Source organism: Coptis chinensis, chromosome 3 (genome assembly GCF_015680905.1).
Source record: "Coptis chinensis isolate HL-2020 chromosome 3, ASM1568090v1, whole genome shotgun sequence".
NCBI lineage: Eukaryota > Viridiplantae > Streptophyta > Magnoliopsida > Ranunculales > Ranunculaceae > Coptis > Coptis chinensis.
Window position 1 is genome coordinate 38162773 of NC_141458.1, and position 15580 is coordinate 38178352.

General features: G+C 37.3%; 1 long non-coding RNA gene across 1 annotated transcript; it reads left to right on the forward strand.

Annotated features, from left to right (window-relative positions):
• Nucleotides 1-13495: 13495 nt before the first annotated feature.
• LOC147509508 (uncharacterized) lies at nucleotides 13496-14552 on the forward strand. Its single transcript, XR_015216570.1, has 2 exons — nucleotides 13496-13835; nucleotides 14021-14552. It is a non-coding gene; the product is annotated as an uncharacterized LOC147509508 (long non-coding RNA).
• The last annotated feature ends 1028 nt before the right edge of the window (nucleotides 14553-15580 follow it).

Below are 15580 nucleotides of genomic sequence, written 5' to 3' on the forward strand. Positions count from 1 at the left end.
TTTACTTGGTTATTCTTATTCATTTGCAAGTGAGATGTATATGTAGTTGATTTAGAGCATGAATAAGGAAACAATAGTTTTATTTCTTAGTCGTTGTAGTATAGATGAAGTTTGTGAGTACCTTCACTGGAAAACTCTCACGAGGCTATAACTCATCCACTAGGGAATTCCTAGTGGTTTAAGGCATTGTTGCATATGGTCAATGCAATCGCACTCAGCGAAACGAGAGTAGTTAGAACTCCATTTTTTGGTCACTTATTCTACTTTCTCATCTTTGCTTGAGGACAAGCAAAATGCTGTTTGGGGGTGGTTTGATAAGAGCCCAAAACTGTAGTTTTAACCCCCGTGAATAGAATCATACTATTAGACCAATTATGTGAGTAATAATTAAGAGTTAACACCGATTCGTGTTTTTATGCATTTCAGGCTTCAAAGTCCATTATGTGCAGAAATGTGCCACTTTAACGAGATAAAGGAGCAAAGGTCGGTTACTAAGGAGTTCCGTGATTAAAGGCCAAGATTCAAGAAGATAAAGCCTTTCTAAAGCCCGGTCAAAAGCTGAAAAGTCGACGCTGGGGCGTAAACAAAGACACAAGTCGTGAGAACTTTCAAAGCCGTATCTTTGGACTCAGACCTCGGAATGGGGCCTACCTTATGTCAAAACGACCTGCTCGAAAAGAGATGTCCAATGGTATAAGCCTTGATCCAATCAGAGGAGCAAAAGTGGACGAAAAGTCTGTTGAAGCCAACTGCACCTGAAGAGGCCTTTTTGGACTGAAAGAATTGGGTTTTGGGTCTGATTCTTTGGCCCAAAACATGGCTCCAAGCCCATGCACGATTTTTGGATCTGAACATATAAAAACCAAAGCTTAGCTCTTTGTTAATGGTAGATAGTTAATGGTAGCTAGTTAGACCTAAAACCATAGATAATTATAGATCTAGTTTTTATTTAATTTAATTAAGTTTAGTTTATATTCAATTCTTGTTTTAGATTAAACTCTTAGAATCATTATTCTTAATTAGTTTGATAAATAAAATAGCTATTTGTCAATTTCGATTCTTGTCATTTACAATTGTTTAGATCTAATTTCCCTTATTACGTAGATAGCTAGACTTAGATTAGTTAGATTATTAATTTAGTATTTGAATCATTGTTTTATTATTCATTAGATTAATAAAATAGTGTTCTCCATAAGTTAGTTTCATTTCCATTAATTGTTTAGTTTCAATTCGTAGATTCAAGTAATTGCCATTATTAGTTTAATTCAATTATTGCATTAGTAGTTTTGAATTGGGTTTAAACAAGCAAAGTTTCAATCTTTATATCATGTCTTGTTTGAATTCATTTGGGAATGATAGCGTGATGATTCTCGGCTAAACCTCCATTGAGGGGGTTGAAAAGCCTTGATGAAAGCTTGATTCGATTATCGTAGAAGTCGCCGTAATTTCCTTTCCACTCTAGAAATGATTAGTTCACCATGAGAATGGGTTTAATCATTCACATACTAGTTATGAATTGGTAGAAATGCCATGTGTAATTAGGGATTAGGAGTAACCATATTGTTCGCTGGGATTCAATTCGGATTACGACGATTCGTCGTTAGTAGGATTAAGTCGAGTTAAGGTGGAATCAATCCCCCTCTAACTCCTTATCATAGAATCAATGTAGCATTCCCATAGTTGTTCTAATAGTCGACTAGTTGCATCTTGTGGGTAGTTGCATCATAGTCAAGTTGCCACTTCGTAAATCTCTCATTAAACTTTAGAGTTAAGAGCACTTATACGTAGAGAACACAGCATGTGGAAGGACTAGGAGTGGAACGAATCACTCTACTCCACTATATCTCATAGGATTGAGAGTAGAATCTTTGATAAAGAATAAGCACATAAGATAGTTTAGTTTACTTACGTTTGAGTTTTATCGTTCATTTCGTAGGTAAACTATTCAATTTTATGCTTTATCATGGTCGCATTACCCAACGCAATATGATCCCCCTAAATCCCATTTTAATTGTGGAAATTTTTTATGTTTGGGGCATTGATTTTATAGGACCCTTCCCTATTTCTCAAGGTTTTCTCTACATTCTAGTCACTGTGGACTATGTGTCTAAATGGATTGAGGCACTCGCATGTCGCTCAAATGACCATAAGACTGTCGTGAAATTTGTAAAAGAAAACATTTTCTCTCATTTTGGTGTCCCAGAGCTATCATCAGTGATGGGGGTACATATTTTTGTAATAAAATTTTTGGGTTTTTAATGGAGAAATATGGAATTACTCACAAAGTTGCTACTCCATATCACCCACAGACGAGTGTCCAAGTGGAAGTCTCCAACAGAGAGATAAAGTCTATTTTGGAGAAAACAGTCAATCCCTCAAGAAAAGACTAGTCTATCCGCTTATCAGATGCCTTGTGGGCATACCGAATAGCCTTTAAGACACCTATAGGGATGTCTCCTTACCGCATTATTTTTGAAAAACCTTATCATCTGCCTGTTCAACTTGAGCATTGTGCCCTATGGGCCATCAAAAGCACAATTATAATATTAACGTGGCAAGCGAGAAGCGAAAACTATAATTAAATAAGCTTGAGGAGATTTAGAGTGATGCTTATGATCTCTCAAAATCCTACAAAGCTAATATGAAAAGAGTGCATGACAAGCACATTTTGCATAAAGATTTCAAAATTGGCCAAAATTTTTTACTTTACAACTCCATATTACACATTTTTCTTGGTAAATTGAAAACACGATGGTCTGGTCCTTTTATTGTGTCAGATGTGACCCATTATGGGGCAATCTCTTTGCTTAATCCACGTGATAACAGCGAATTTCAAGTAAATGGCCAACACCTCAAACATTACCACGAGTTACGCTCCCCAACTGTTGAACAAACTTTTCTTCAAGATCCGGTCTACATAGACTAGATGTTTCGTTTGATGTGCTCAATCTTGTTTTTCTAAAAAGGGTACATCATTTTGGTAGTCAAGTCGTCTTCTATTTTATGATCTCAAAAGTACTTTGAAGTGTGTGGTTGCAAGCGCTAGAACCGTAGTCCACAAAAACTCTATTTTAGAACTAAGTATAAATGTCTTCTGAAATGTGAGCAGACGTTCATAATGGTAAACGATGGGTTCCAAAAATTTCTCCTCCTTCTTTCTCCACTCTTTTCTACTCTCTTCATGCCCACATTCAAATCGTCATTTGGACAAAGTCTTACCCCTCTCGAATTGGACAAGGTCGTAGTACTTTTGCTCATCGATGACGTGCGCACAGAATGGGGTGGTGTATGCATTGTCAAACCCCTAACTGCCCTGGTCTTCATCCGCTTGGTGAAGGTGTTTATTATAACATATACACTTGTTTGACACTAACCGCTAGAGATAAACTTCGCCAAGTCGTTCCTCCCACAGGTTGGGATTCGTCTTGAGGATCTGATGTTAAAAGACTCAACTTGTATATATATATATATATATTGTTGTTCATAAAGAGATTCGTGTTCAACCTCGGATGTTGCCTACTTGGGACACAGGGAATGGATTCCACCAGGCCAACCCATAGAATTGGTTACTTTGAGTTCCCTTTGGGGCAGTTTGAGGATAGCCGTATGTAATAAGGGCAATATTATTAGACCATAGTGCGCACGGTCCAGGATGGTACCGTCATGCCCCTAGACCCATAATACATAAAGGTGAAGCCACAGTCTGGCTGGATTGGGTTCGCTCCAAAGCCGACATGACAGTTGCCTAAGAGTTTAGATGGTGAGTCTTCTAGACATCCATTGTTGTTCACATTAATCTCCTTTGTACACACATGCCTAAGAGTCATGTGTGTACGTTTACTTTTTTTAAGTTTGATTTGGGCTTTAGGTTTGATTTGGGCTTGGAAAAAAATTTGGGCCCGACCAAATCTCATGATTCTCACCATGCGTCACCATTCCCTCTTTCTTCCTCCACAAAAACCGGATCTCGTCCCCTCCAAATCCAGTCTTGCACGAGACAGCCCCTAGTTAAAATTGAGTCTCGCACGCGACCACCGTAGCTTAGTTTCAAATTCTGTTTTTGCCACCAACTTCAAATTCTTCCCCTCATCTCAAAACAATACATGTCCTCTTCCTGCGATCACAAAATGGCTGGAAATAGGCAAATTTCAGTGGAACAAAATTTTGGATCACTATTTGAAAGTGGGATGTTTGCCCAATTTTTTGATACTGAAACTCAAGCTAGAGGATGAGAGTATCTGTTGTATGCCAATGGCGGTAGTTATTCAATGGATTTGGTGTTAAAGTTCTACAACAATGGCGGCTTTAATGGCGACCATTTTTGGGTCACCATCGACGATGTGCCCTGCCAAGTCACACCCGCCTTGATATCCGGGATCACGGGCATACCTCTGGTCAACCATGTGCTGACTCTGCAGCAGTCTGTGTATCCATAGACTTACGATCTCATGCTCGACACATTAATCGAGGGTGATTATAATATGGATGGGAAATGTGCATATCAACATTCTGTGCGATGAAACAAGCTTGATGTGACTCAATGGCTGGGACAGAATGTCATTGGCACCTCTAAGCCATCTGACATTAACAAGACATTTCTCCACCTACTATGGGTCCTCCAGGAGCGAAAGGAAAACTTCTGCATAGTGACTTTTCTATTCGACATTATTACGCATGCCACACTCAAGTGAGCCCCTCTTGTCGTTCTTGTCACGCAAGTTATGATAAATTTGGGTTTCCTGTCTGCTACACCTTTAGTTCCTATGCTGCAATATGAGAATATGAATGTTTTCAAGAAGTGCATACTGTCCCCATGGGAAACCACAGCACACATGGCAGCTGAACACGATAACGTGGCTCCACCTCCCCCCATCCCCTCCACCTTTCTTTGATGAGGCTGCTATTTTTTTCAGATGAAGAAATCTAACCGTTGGATCTTACAAATGGGGGGGTATCACTAATAGGGGGGGGGGGGTAAGTCTATCTAACCCTATTTTATTTATGTCGGATATTTTATTTAGGTGTTTCCATTTTAATTTTATACCTAAGTATGTCTTATATTTCCTACAATTTCCAAAAAAAAAAATGATGTCACACATAACGGAAAATTTTACTGTCAACTAACAATCTACAAACGGTTAGAAAACGGTAAAAAAAACAATAAAAAAAATGATCAGAAAACGGTCATAAAAAAGGTCATAGACCCGCCACCGAAACGGTCAGAAAACGGCTCTATTTCCTTTCTATAAATAGAACGTTCACCACATCATTCACATTCACCCCTTTCATCTTCTCCCCTCTACACTTTTCTTTAAATCCCAATTATGTTTTTTTAAGTTCTTGCCACTCTTCAACTTCATGGATGCACTAGAAAAGTTTGAGCAAAAGCAAATTGAATATGCTACTCACGACTTCATGCTCGTTAGTTTTATTATCGTAATGTTGTTGATGTGGCATATAGTCTTATTTAATACCTTAGATCTGTATTTTGTTTTCCCGTTGTAATTATGGTGTGTTTTCACATCCCTGTACGTTGTTACATCTTATTGTGAGATTATATTTACATATTCCTTGTTCTTCTACTTACGCTACGTCTAGAAATCTTGCTTAAAAAAAATATATGAGGAGTGCTCCACTCCTTGTAGTCGCACTCCCTATTCTTTCCCCACCACACTACATCCACTTTTGTGCCTTGTTGAATTGATTTATGAATATATAAGTTGGTCAAACTACCCTGTGAAACCTTCTATCGTATAATCTATCTCTTCCCACATTGGATTCACAGTCTCAGGAATTTGATTTTAAACGATATTTTGGACAAGCACCTTGATAGAATTATTTTAAAAGATACAAGTGGTCTAACTACCCTATGACACCTCGATCCGTATTTTCTTAACTTTCGGATTGGTGCCTATTTATAGCAAGGCTAGACACCTCTCAAATCCAGTCTTCCCTTTTTCACTAAATTATCTTCACTACTCCATTGCTTCCATCTTTAATGGCCCTCACTCGAATTTTCTTGCCCGAACAAAACTTTATGGAAATTTTTCAAAGCGGTCTATTTCAACCATATTTTGACACTGAAATTTTACGACGAGGATGGTTCCCTCTATTACATCATAAGGAGGCTTTTTATTCCAGAGAATTTGTTCTTTATTTCTATAAACACAGTTATTTCTAAAAGGGGCAATTCTTTGTCCGTGCAAACGGATGCGAGTCGCGAATTGACTCTGGAAATCATCTATGAGGTCCTTCAAATTCCCATAACAAACCTTGGGGTACACCTTCAGGATTCACCATTCGACAATATAAGGTATCTAATGTTTGCAACTATCCTTTACGGTGAATACAACCGGAAAAACCGCATTGTTTATCAGCGATCCTTGCAAAGGAATCAATTATCTATGATCCAATGGCTAGCCCATAATGTGCTCGGCACATCTAAGACTTCCGAAATAACAAAACCCCTCCTCCATTTACTATGGGTACTGCAGACTAAATGCAATGATTTTTGCATAATTCAATTTCTCTGGAACGCAATCGCACGTGCAAGGAAAAAGTCAGCTCCTTTGCCAACCATTGTGATATTTGTCATGGTGCGTTGGGGTTTTTCTATTACTGCTCCTACTACCTATCTCAGAATAGCTAACATTCTCACCATTCACTCTGTCTATTTGAACGGTTTTTGGACTCCCAACGTTGCAAAGAACCATGCCGGTGCAGAAACCGGCGAAGCTTGTTCCTCTGTCAACATCTTCACTGAAAATGCAATACACAACTTATTTAATCCTATGGAAGGCCTTCGTTTAATTCACCAAGGACTAATAACATTATACACACGTCAGAACATCATCATTACTAGTCTTCTTGAATTTCACAACCTTCGGACAATACAAGACGAGGAACAAGTACAATTCTTGCACAGCCACAACCAGTTCTTGGCAAATCACAATCTCATAATGGAGAATCAATCCGAGATTTACCAGACACAAAATGCCCTGTTGCATGGATTGATTTCATTGAGAATCTTATAAATGGATTTCTCCCACCTAAGGATCCTCGCAGTTACCCGGGCCATAACCCAAATTAAATTTCACAAATTTCTATTAAAATTTCCGTTCTTTGTCATTTTCTGTTATTTTTTACTAATCCTAATTAAGTGTAGTGCAATTTACCTGTTGTAATCAATGTCATTTGTTTTTACTTACTCATTTCCATCGTATTCTAATATTTGGTTTATCTTTATCTACAGGTGGTATCTTTCATCACACATCTTCTGCATCTCCAATAATGGCACCGCCAAAGATCATCCCTGAACAATCCTTCCAGGCTTTGTTGGATTCTCTTGCTTATGGACTTCATTTCAGAGACCTCATTATATACCCAAGTCGGTTGGACCTCCTTCATTCTACCCCCTGAGCATACATACTCTCCAGGTTTAGCAGCTTATTTTTATGATAATATGGAAGATACAACAACATTTAATAATGCCCGTGGTTTCTTTTTGAACAGATTCGCAATCCGTATGGGTAACACCAGACATCTCTTTTATGAGCAAACAGTTGCTATGACTTTGGACCTTCCCTATCACCAGCCAACCCCCACCATTCAATACATCATACAAAACTCTTTTAATCACTACTTTTGGGAAGATTTTGCCAGACTCTATGGCGATGGCCTCACCCAAGTCATTGAACGTGAGGAACCTAGACGATGGCCAAACAAAACCATTCCCTTAGCAAGTATGACAATGAATGTCGGGACTACCATGTTGTTTCCTTCTTAACATCATGGGGGATTGGCATTTTTCCACTACCTCCGCATCAGCTTGCAAGACTTTTCATGCTCTTGCTCAACAACATACCTTTTTCGACATCACGAACCTCGTAATTGAAAACCTAAAGAGGGCTCGTCTTTTTTGACACCAGTATATCACCTTGCTAGTTACCGCATGCTAGATAATGAGGGCATTCTTCCCACAGTTTTCGGCAACTTTTCATGACTAGGTACGAGTAGATTCTATGTGTCCGGTGAACAGGATAATTCGCTCTTTGAGATTTCGGGTTTGGCGTCGGCGCTCTTCAAGGTACCTGAGGTACGTTTGTTGTTTCCCTAAAGACAAAGACATGATAGCTCATTTGGATACTTCTAAAAAGAGAAAGGGAAGCGAAGTTTGGTAGACCATGATAAACTGGCATGACGCCAAGGAATGGCACTTCGATAAAGATGAAGTTAGAATGGACATACCTCTAATTCATAATTAGGGTAGTGTAAGTTGATGTACATATTTGTTATTTTACTTTTTGAAGTGAAACACAAATAACCTAACAGTGTCTTTTCCCTTTTGTTTTATATATTATATATTGTGTTAGCATAATTCTCTGTTGAAGATATCAGCTCCATTTTTGCTCAAGCCTCTCAAGTATATTCTTTTTCCTCTTGACACTTTGAGGACACAGCGTCCTACTATTTGGGGGTGGTTAGAACCTTTCGCAAAAATTAAGCATTCATAGTTTGTATATAGTTTTATTTTCTGTCTAAATAAGTGTATTTAGTGACAAAGTCTCGTTTCCTTTTGGTGATGAAAAATATCTAGAAATCTCATCCTAGCATTAGAATTAGGATTTGTTCTTAGAAACTTAAGTTAATATGCATGCAATAGGTTTGTATGTAGTTAATTAATAAGTTAATACGTAGGCAATAGTTTTTACATCTTTGGATCGATATAGCCAAAAATTCAGACCTGTAAAAAAAAATCTCAGCTAGTCTCCCCACTGAACCTTTTATTAACCCTTTCTATTTCACCAAAAATTCATGTCACATAAATAAATAGGCCCACCTAGATGATGAGTATAAAAAAATAGAATGAAGTGTGGAAAAATAAAGAGAAAAACTTGTCACAAATCAAAATCAGTTACCTGTTTCAGCAAAAAAGAAAAATAAAAATAAAAACATGCTTCCAAAAATCAAAAGAAAAATCAAAGTTAGAATTTCCCCCAAAATCAAATTAAAAGGGAATACAAAAGCTTTAAAAAACCAAGTATGGAAACTCATGTTAGAAGCAAGAAAGAAAATAAGGATTTTTGTAGTGTAAATTTCTCGAAGACCTTATTCTCTCATACTTATCATTTTTTAATTTTCCATTCCATTTTCTTCTACACTACCACCTAAGCCCCATAACACCTATTAAAAACCTCTAGCTCAATTAGGAGTAGGATGGTGTGATAATAAGTAGTAGATATGAATTCTCGACTTCGGCTCCTCTGACTATCATTGAATATGTAAGGAAACATGGGCCCACTGCACACTAAAGTTAGCAAAACTTGAGTGGAAAAATATGAGAGAATTTGTGTTTCGACACATACCTGTGAGAACCTACTTAAGGACACTATCTAAAGGATCCAGAAACGGCCCTGCTTGTACATTTCATTATAAAGATCACTGCATGCATGATCATATGTAAATGTTTTGATTATTGTATGTATATTAACTTAAATTTCAAAAGAATTAATCCTTGTTTCCCCCGCTAGTGAGATATATAGATATATGAGATTAATTAAAGGAACAAGCCTTTGTTACTAAGTCGTTGTAGTATAAATGAAGTTTGTGAGTATCTTCTCTGGAAATTAAAACTCTCACGAGGCTATAACTCGTCCACTATGGAATTCCTAGCGGATTAAGGCCTTGTTGCATACGGTCAATGCAACCGCACTCTGGGAAATGAGACTTAGTTTAGGACAGCACATTTTTGGCCACTTATCGTTTTAATGTCTCTTCTTTGCTTGAGGACAAACAAAATGCTGTTTGGGGGTGGTGTGATAAGCACCCAAAACTGTAATACTAAACCCCGAAAGACATAGCATTTGGTTAATTATTTGTTTAACAATCATGAAATAATTATATTTTTGTACTTCCGCAGGTTTCCGCAGTTAACGTGAATATGATAATAAAACATGCATCAAAATACGGGAATACTGTGCATACTTGAAGTCCTCCCACTCAGGCCCAGTGAAGCCCAATAGAGCCTGACTAGAGCCGAAGATTCCAAAGGGACAAAACCAGTGCAGAACGGGTCCACGTGTAAAGAAGCAGGAAACTTCCGAAGCTCACATCTTTCAAACCTGGACACTAATTTTGGCAAGTGAACTGCCAGAACAACCAAGGCAACGAGCTCTATGCAAAGACAGAAAGTTGTAAAAATGCCAAAATCTGAGCCACCATTGGACACAGCACATGGACCTACTATGCGGGCCTACAAGAAATAATGAGTCATCATATATAGACAAGTAGCAAGACACTTGTGTGCCACCTTGCAAATAAAGACAAAATAATCAATGCATGAATTGATTTGTGAAAAGGAAAAAAACAAACTTGTAAAAAAAATTGGATTATTATGAAACAAAAGGACAAACCTTGTAAAACAAGGTTTGGATGTTTTGGAAATATACAGCCAAAAGGGAAATAAATGTACGGGGCTTTACGGAGAGAAGGGGGGATATATATTTGTTGGGAGGCTAGAGAAAACCAGACTTTAGACTTTATTTTCTCTTGCATATTTCCTTCCGTTGTTTTACATTTCAGTAGCTTTTTCATTTCAAGCTTTTGTATCAAGTATTGTAAGTATTCAGTTCAATAAAATCTATTTAGCTTCAAGTTAAATTCCTGCTCTTCATTCACTTCTTTTTACTTATTTATTGTATACAGTAAGATCAATCAATTCATCCAAGGACCATGAGCTAAAATCCTCCCAAGGGGAGGATTAATGATGCTCATGTGAGGATCAAGTTGCCATTTAATGTTTCAGAATCACTACTTATGAATTAGGTTTAGAATATACATCCAGTCCTAAAATGACTGAGTCTGACCAAGTTTGAAGTGCTGATAATATAGGACAGTCTCGTGAGAGACCTAGTCAAGTCTCGCGCGAGACCCTATGGTGGTCGTCAGCCATCTAGTTTGTCCAGCTGATGTAAAATCAAACCAGGAGCTGAAGTGATATTCCAGAGATGGAATGTTAAGTCAACTTCTTATGCTAGTAAGATGATCTCAGAGATTAGTGCATCTCACTAAGGATCGTTACTCGACGCCGTTTCGGGTTTGTCTATGAACTTGAGACGGATTAGAGCTATAGTGATATGGTACTCTAACTTTGGAAACTTATTTTGTATGATTATGATTATGATTAACCTTTTTCCTGTATCTTTATCCCTATTTATTTTATGTAGAAATCAATCGTTGTTAATTTACGATACTTGCGTTCCAAGTTTTAATGAAGCAACAAACTAAAATCCTACTCACTAATCCCTTAAGGTTGTAAATCCAGTTGTAAACCTTGCCTAATCCTAAGGTATGGATGATCCCTTACTCGACCTATGCTACCAACCCACGTGATTAAGGTAATTTGACTAATCGGACGTTTATGGACTTTGGACTTTGGACTTCGGACTTGGACTTTAAAGAACAAACCCTAAAGGAATGTTATCATAACACGTGGCAAAGATTTTTCCCGCCCAAACTAGATTCTTCACCAGTTTATCTACGTACAGACATATTCTTAGGTACTAACCATCAGCAACTTCTAATTTTGGTCATTTTACAAAGGGTGGGACTTCGAAACATTTTGGCTATTTGTATAAGAAAACTTTTTAAATATTGAACAATGGACAAGCTTGTAACTGAGTTGGGTGGGAACAATGGTGAAATATGGCACTAAGATGCTAGTTACTACTTCTCAACTTCAGTATATGTTATTAAATGCTACACTTTTGCTTTACTTTATATTGGATAAACTTATCAAAGTTAACTTCTATTTAACTTGTTATTGGATAATACTATTTTGTACATAAGTTATAGGTGTATATGAAAGTAAACCTGATAGTCTTAATTGTGTTTTTGTTTATGGCTTCAGTTGTTGATGTATCATACATAATACATTGCGGTTACCTCTGTTTATAATGGCATGTCCAGCCCAGTTTTGTGAATGCTAAATATGTATTTTCTTATTGAGTTTCCATACAGATTTCTCTCTCATTTATCTCCTTATAAACAAGAACAGTGATATAAGGGTACCCCTGATATAATCATAATCAAAACATGTGAACATTAACAGTTACTGTGCTGACACTCAACCACAATTAATGTACCGGCCGCTTCACAAACCACAAAATACCATTACATCGATTCATGCCCAAACTTATATAGTGAAATGTACTTCCAAAACTCCATAAGGTGATCTGTGAAGTGGAAGTGGGATTTCCAAAGAAACCCAAGTTGCTGACGGTACATGTAAGTGTAGCTGACGATGGCATCCACACAATCTTCATTGCTAAAACCTGGCAGAACCGCGGCTGAAAAGGCAATCCAATCTCACCACAATGACTACACAGTTGTCTTCTTCTGCTTTTGAATCATATTCAAGTAGTCAATTTTTTCATCGATCTAGAAAGAGACTTGTTCATCAAGTACATCACACAAAAACTCAATTTCATGCGCTTGGACAAACCTTCCACAAGACACATGAATCCTTCTAAGGAAATATACACATCAAATACTCTCAATTTCACCTCACCTGTTACATACTTCTTCACTCTATGCAACAAGAACAAAATCAACATGGAAATAGTAAACACAACTATGGAAATCTTAAAAAATTCTATACACTACTACGTAAAAACAAACCCTAGATGACCTAGAAACAAACCAACACTGAAGACAACAAACCAAAGTTCAAAGCATATCAATAAACAATGAGAACCATAGAAGGAGAGGATAATCAAGAAGATGAACCTTAGAAAAATCCATTATCAAGATTTGTGTTCTTGTCATCCATGAGAAACCTTACCAAAATCATGAAAGAGAGGATAATCAAGAAGATGAATTAAAAAAAACTAGAAGCTTTGGAGGTTTGTAAAAACTTTTATAGTTTGGCACAAAAATCGAGGTCAACGTTGTTTCGTGGCCGTACAACAAAAACTCCGAAACAGTTGCTAATAGTAGAGCAAGACATTGATACTCCCTCATTCCCACAATAGGTAATTCTACTTGTTTAAATGACTACCAGGTTTTCGTTTTTGTTAGGTTGAATCTAACGGTCAACAATTGTCAGTATGTATCGCGAAGAGAATTTAACAGGCAACTATCAATGTGCATGTCACATAAGTACGCAAGGAGAGAATGTGTTGCAGAGGAGAGAGAGTGTGGCAATAGGAAAAGAGTCTTGTAAGGAAGGGCAAAGGGTAAAAAACCCGTTGAATTGGTGAAAATTAAAAGGAATGGCGGAATCAAGCAATTACCCTTTTGTTCATTATGTGCACTTTTCCTAAGGACAATTGTGTAAATTTATTTTGTGACATAATAGCTAGCATTTTATCTCTAGAGTTTATTTGATTATGAATAATAACGATTAGTGACGGGATTATTTTATAATAAACATTCTCACAATTCCAAGCACGCGTGCAGAAGCTGAGTCATTCCTTCACTATCTATCTTTGTTACTGTACGAGGGCAAAGAGTTGAATCAGTCACCTCATACCATTGAACTAGATGAGAGAGGTTTTTACGATACCTCTTAGATGATAGCTGTAAAACAAGGTTCTTTAGTTTTTGGTTTGCCCCTTCATTATCATATATCTGCAATATCTGTAATTTATTTCGAAATTCTTAGGATGCCCTGAGTGAGGTTGTAGAGAGGCGTACAGTTCCTCAAGTGTTTGTAAATGGGAAACACATTGGTGGTTCAGACGGTATTCACTAGTTCGTACTACAGGTGTTATGATGCAGAGTAGACAGTTGAGGAAAGAAATAGACACCCTATCAAGAGCAGGGATAAACATGCAGTACTATATTTTTCCAGATTTCCTTTCTTAATTCGTATGGTTAGATTTTGAGTATCTTTCAAGAAGCATATATATGATATTAGTTATAGAATTCAGTATATGTCACCTATCTGTATTAAACACCAATATTTGAGTGAAAGCTAAGTTGTCAGTGAAGATATTTAAAGGGAGAATTATTCATGCAGGTTGAAGTCAGGGATGTGCCTGCTGATACTAAAGATAGAGATGATATTCTTGAGAGTGAATTTTTTGACACTAGACAGGCATTTCTCAGTCTTTGTCATGGAAATCATTATCAGTATGATACTCTACGTCGGGCTAAGCATTCCTCGATGATGATCTCGTATCATCTACACAATCCAAGCACACCTGCTTTTGTCACTACATGCAACATTTGCCATAATGATGTTGAAACAGGCCAGGGATGGTGATGTGAAATTTGCCCTGATTATGATGTATGCAATGCTTGTATTCAAAAGGATGGAGGCGTTGATCATCCTCATAAGTTGACGCACCAGACATCCTTGGGTGATCATGATGCGCTTAACAAAGAAGGTCGACAGATAAGAGTTTTGCAGGTATCAGGTATGTTATCTTTTTCTTCCAAGAAGGTCATGGATGTGCTCTATAGCATACTCACATTATTTTAGTAAATATGTATTCTGTAATTTTTACATTGAATATCCAGAAACATTGTCTTGTTTGAATTTGCCTTCATTATTGGTTTATTCTTTTATGTTTATTTCTTAAATATTTGTGTACGAAAACGAATTGTTCTAAATTTCGTTACACTCAGTACCTGATTCTAATTATGTTTGATTTTCAGCTATGAAATTTCTAGTTTATGAAGAATAAAAAGTGTAGTAATAGTGCTTAATTACTAGGATCTGCATCAACAATTTTTTCCTTGAGCTTATTGGAATAATCTTTTGTAGAAAGAATAGTAGCCCCCCTCCTTTTTCAGTTTGGTACTGTGCCTGGGTTCACGCATTGCACATAGTTGCAGTACTGTTGCCAATGACACCTAACATAGTTCTGATAAGGTGTTGTACACACCAGGAAGTGCAGTTGTGCATAAGGAGTTTGCATCTCGCTCCGTTTTAAGTTTTATCTATGACCAATAGGAGCGTCATATGGAGCTATCCAGCACTCGAGCCCATATCTTCTTGATCAGATGATTATCCATCTATGTTGGATGAAGAGACTCGATATTATACTTGTGCGAAGCATTTAGAGGTAGTCTCAGAAGTGTGTAAAGCATTCAAAGGTTAGTGTCCAAAGTGCATATGCCTTAGATGACAAAATATTGTATAACCAGGCACATGTCCTTATCATTGACTTGGAAGGAATGCGCGCACAACGTTTGATATCAAGAGTAGTATAACCACATGAGACCGATTCAGTGTTGCCTACCCAAACTCTGCGCTTATGATTAATATCCAACATTTTCTCACCACTATGATCTCCATCAGCACGATTTACACCATGTCTCCATCATGCTAACCCACTCTTTTTGGGCTATAATGAGAACTAAAGTATGTAGTGAGCACCTTTAGGATGCTTTTGCATCTTAGATATGGTCATTTAAGAAAGCTTTTGAATATCTTGGTGAAGAATTTTGCCTCCAATAGTGTTATAGGGATTTAGTTCACCTCTTTGCATGTCTATTCTGGACTCAACAAGCTCCTTTACCCACCCTTGACTTGTGTAATTAGTCTTACCAACTTCTAGGAGATTTCCATGTG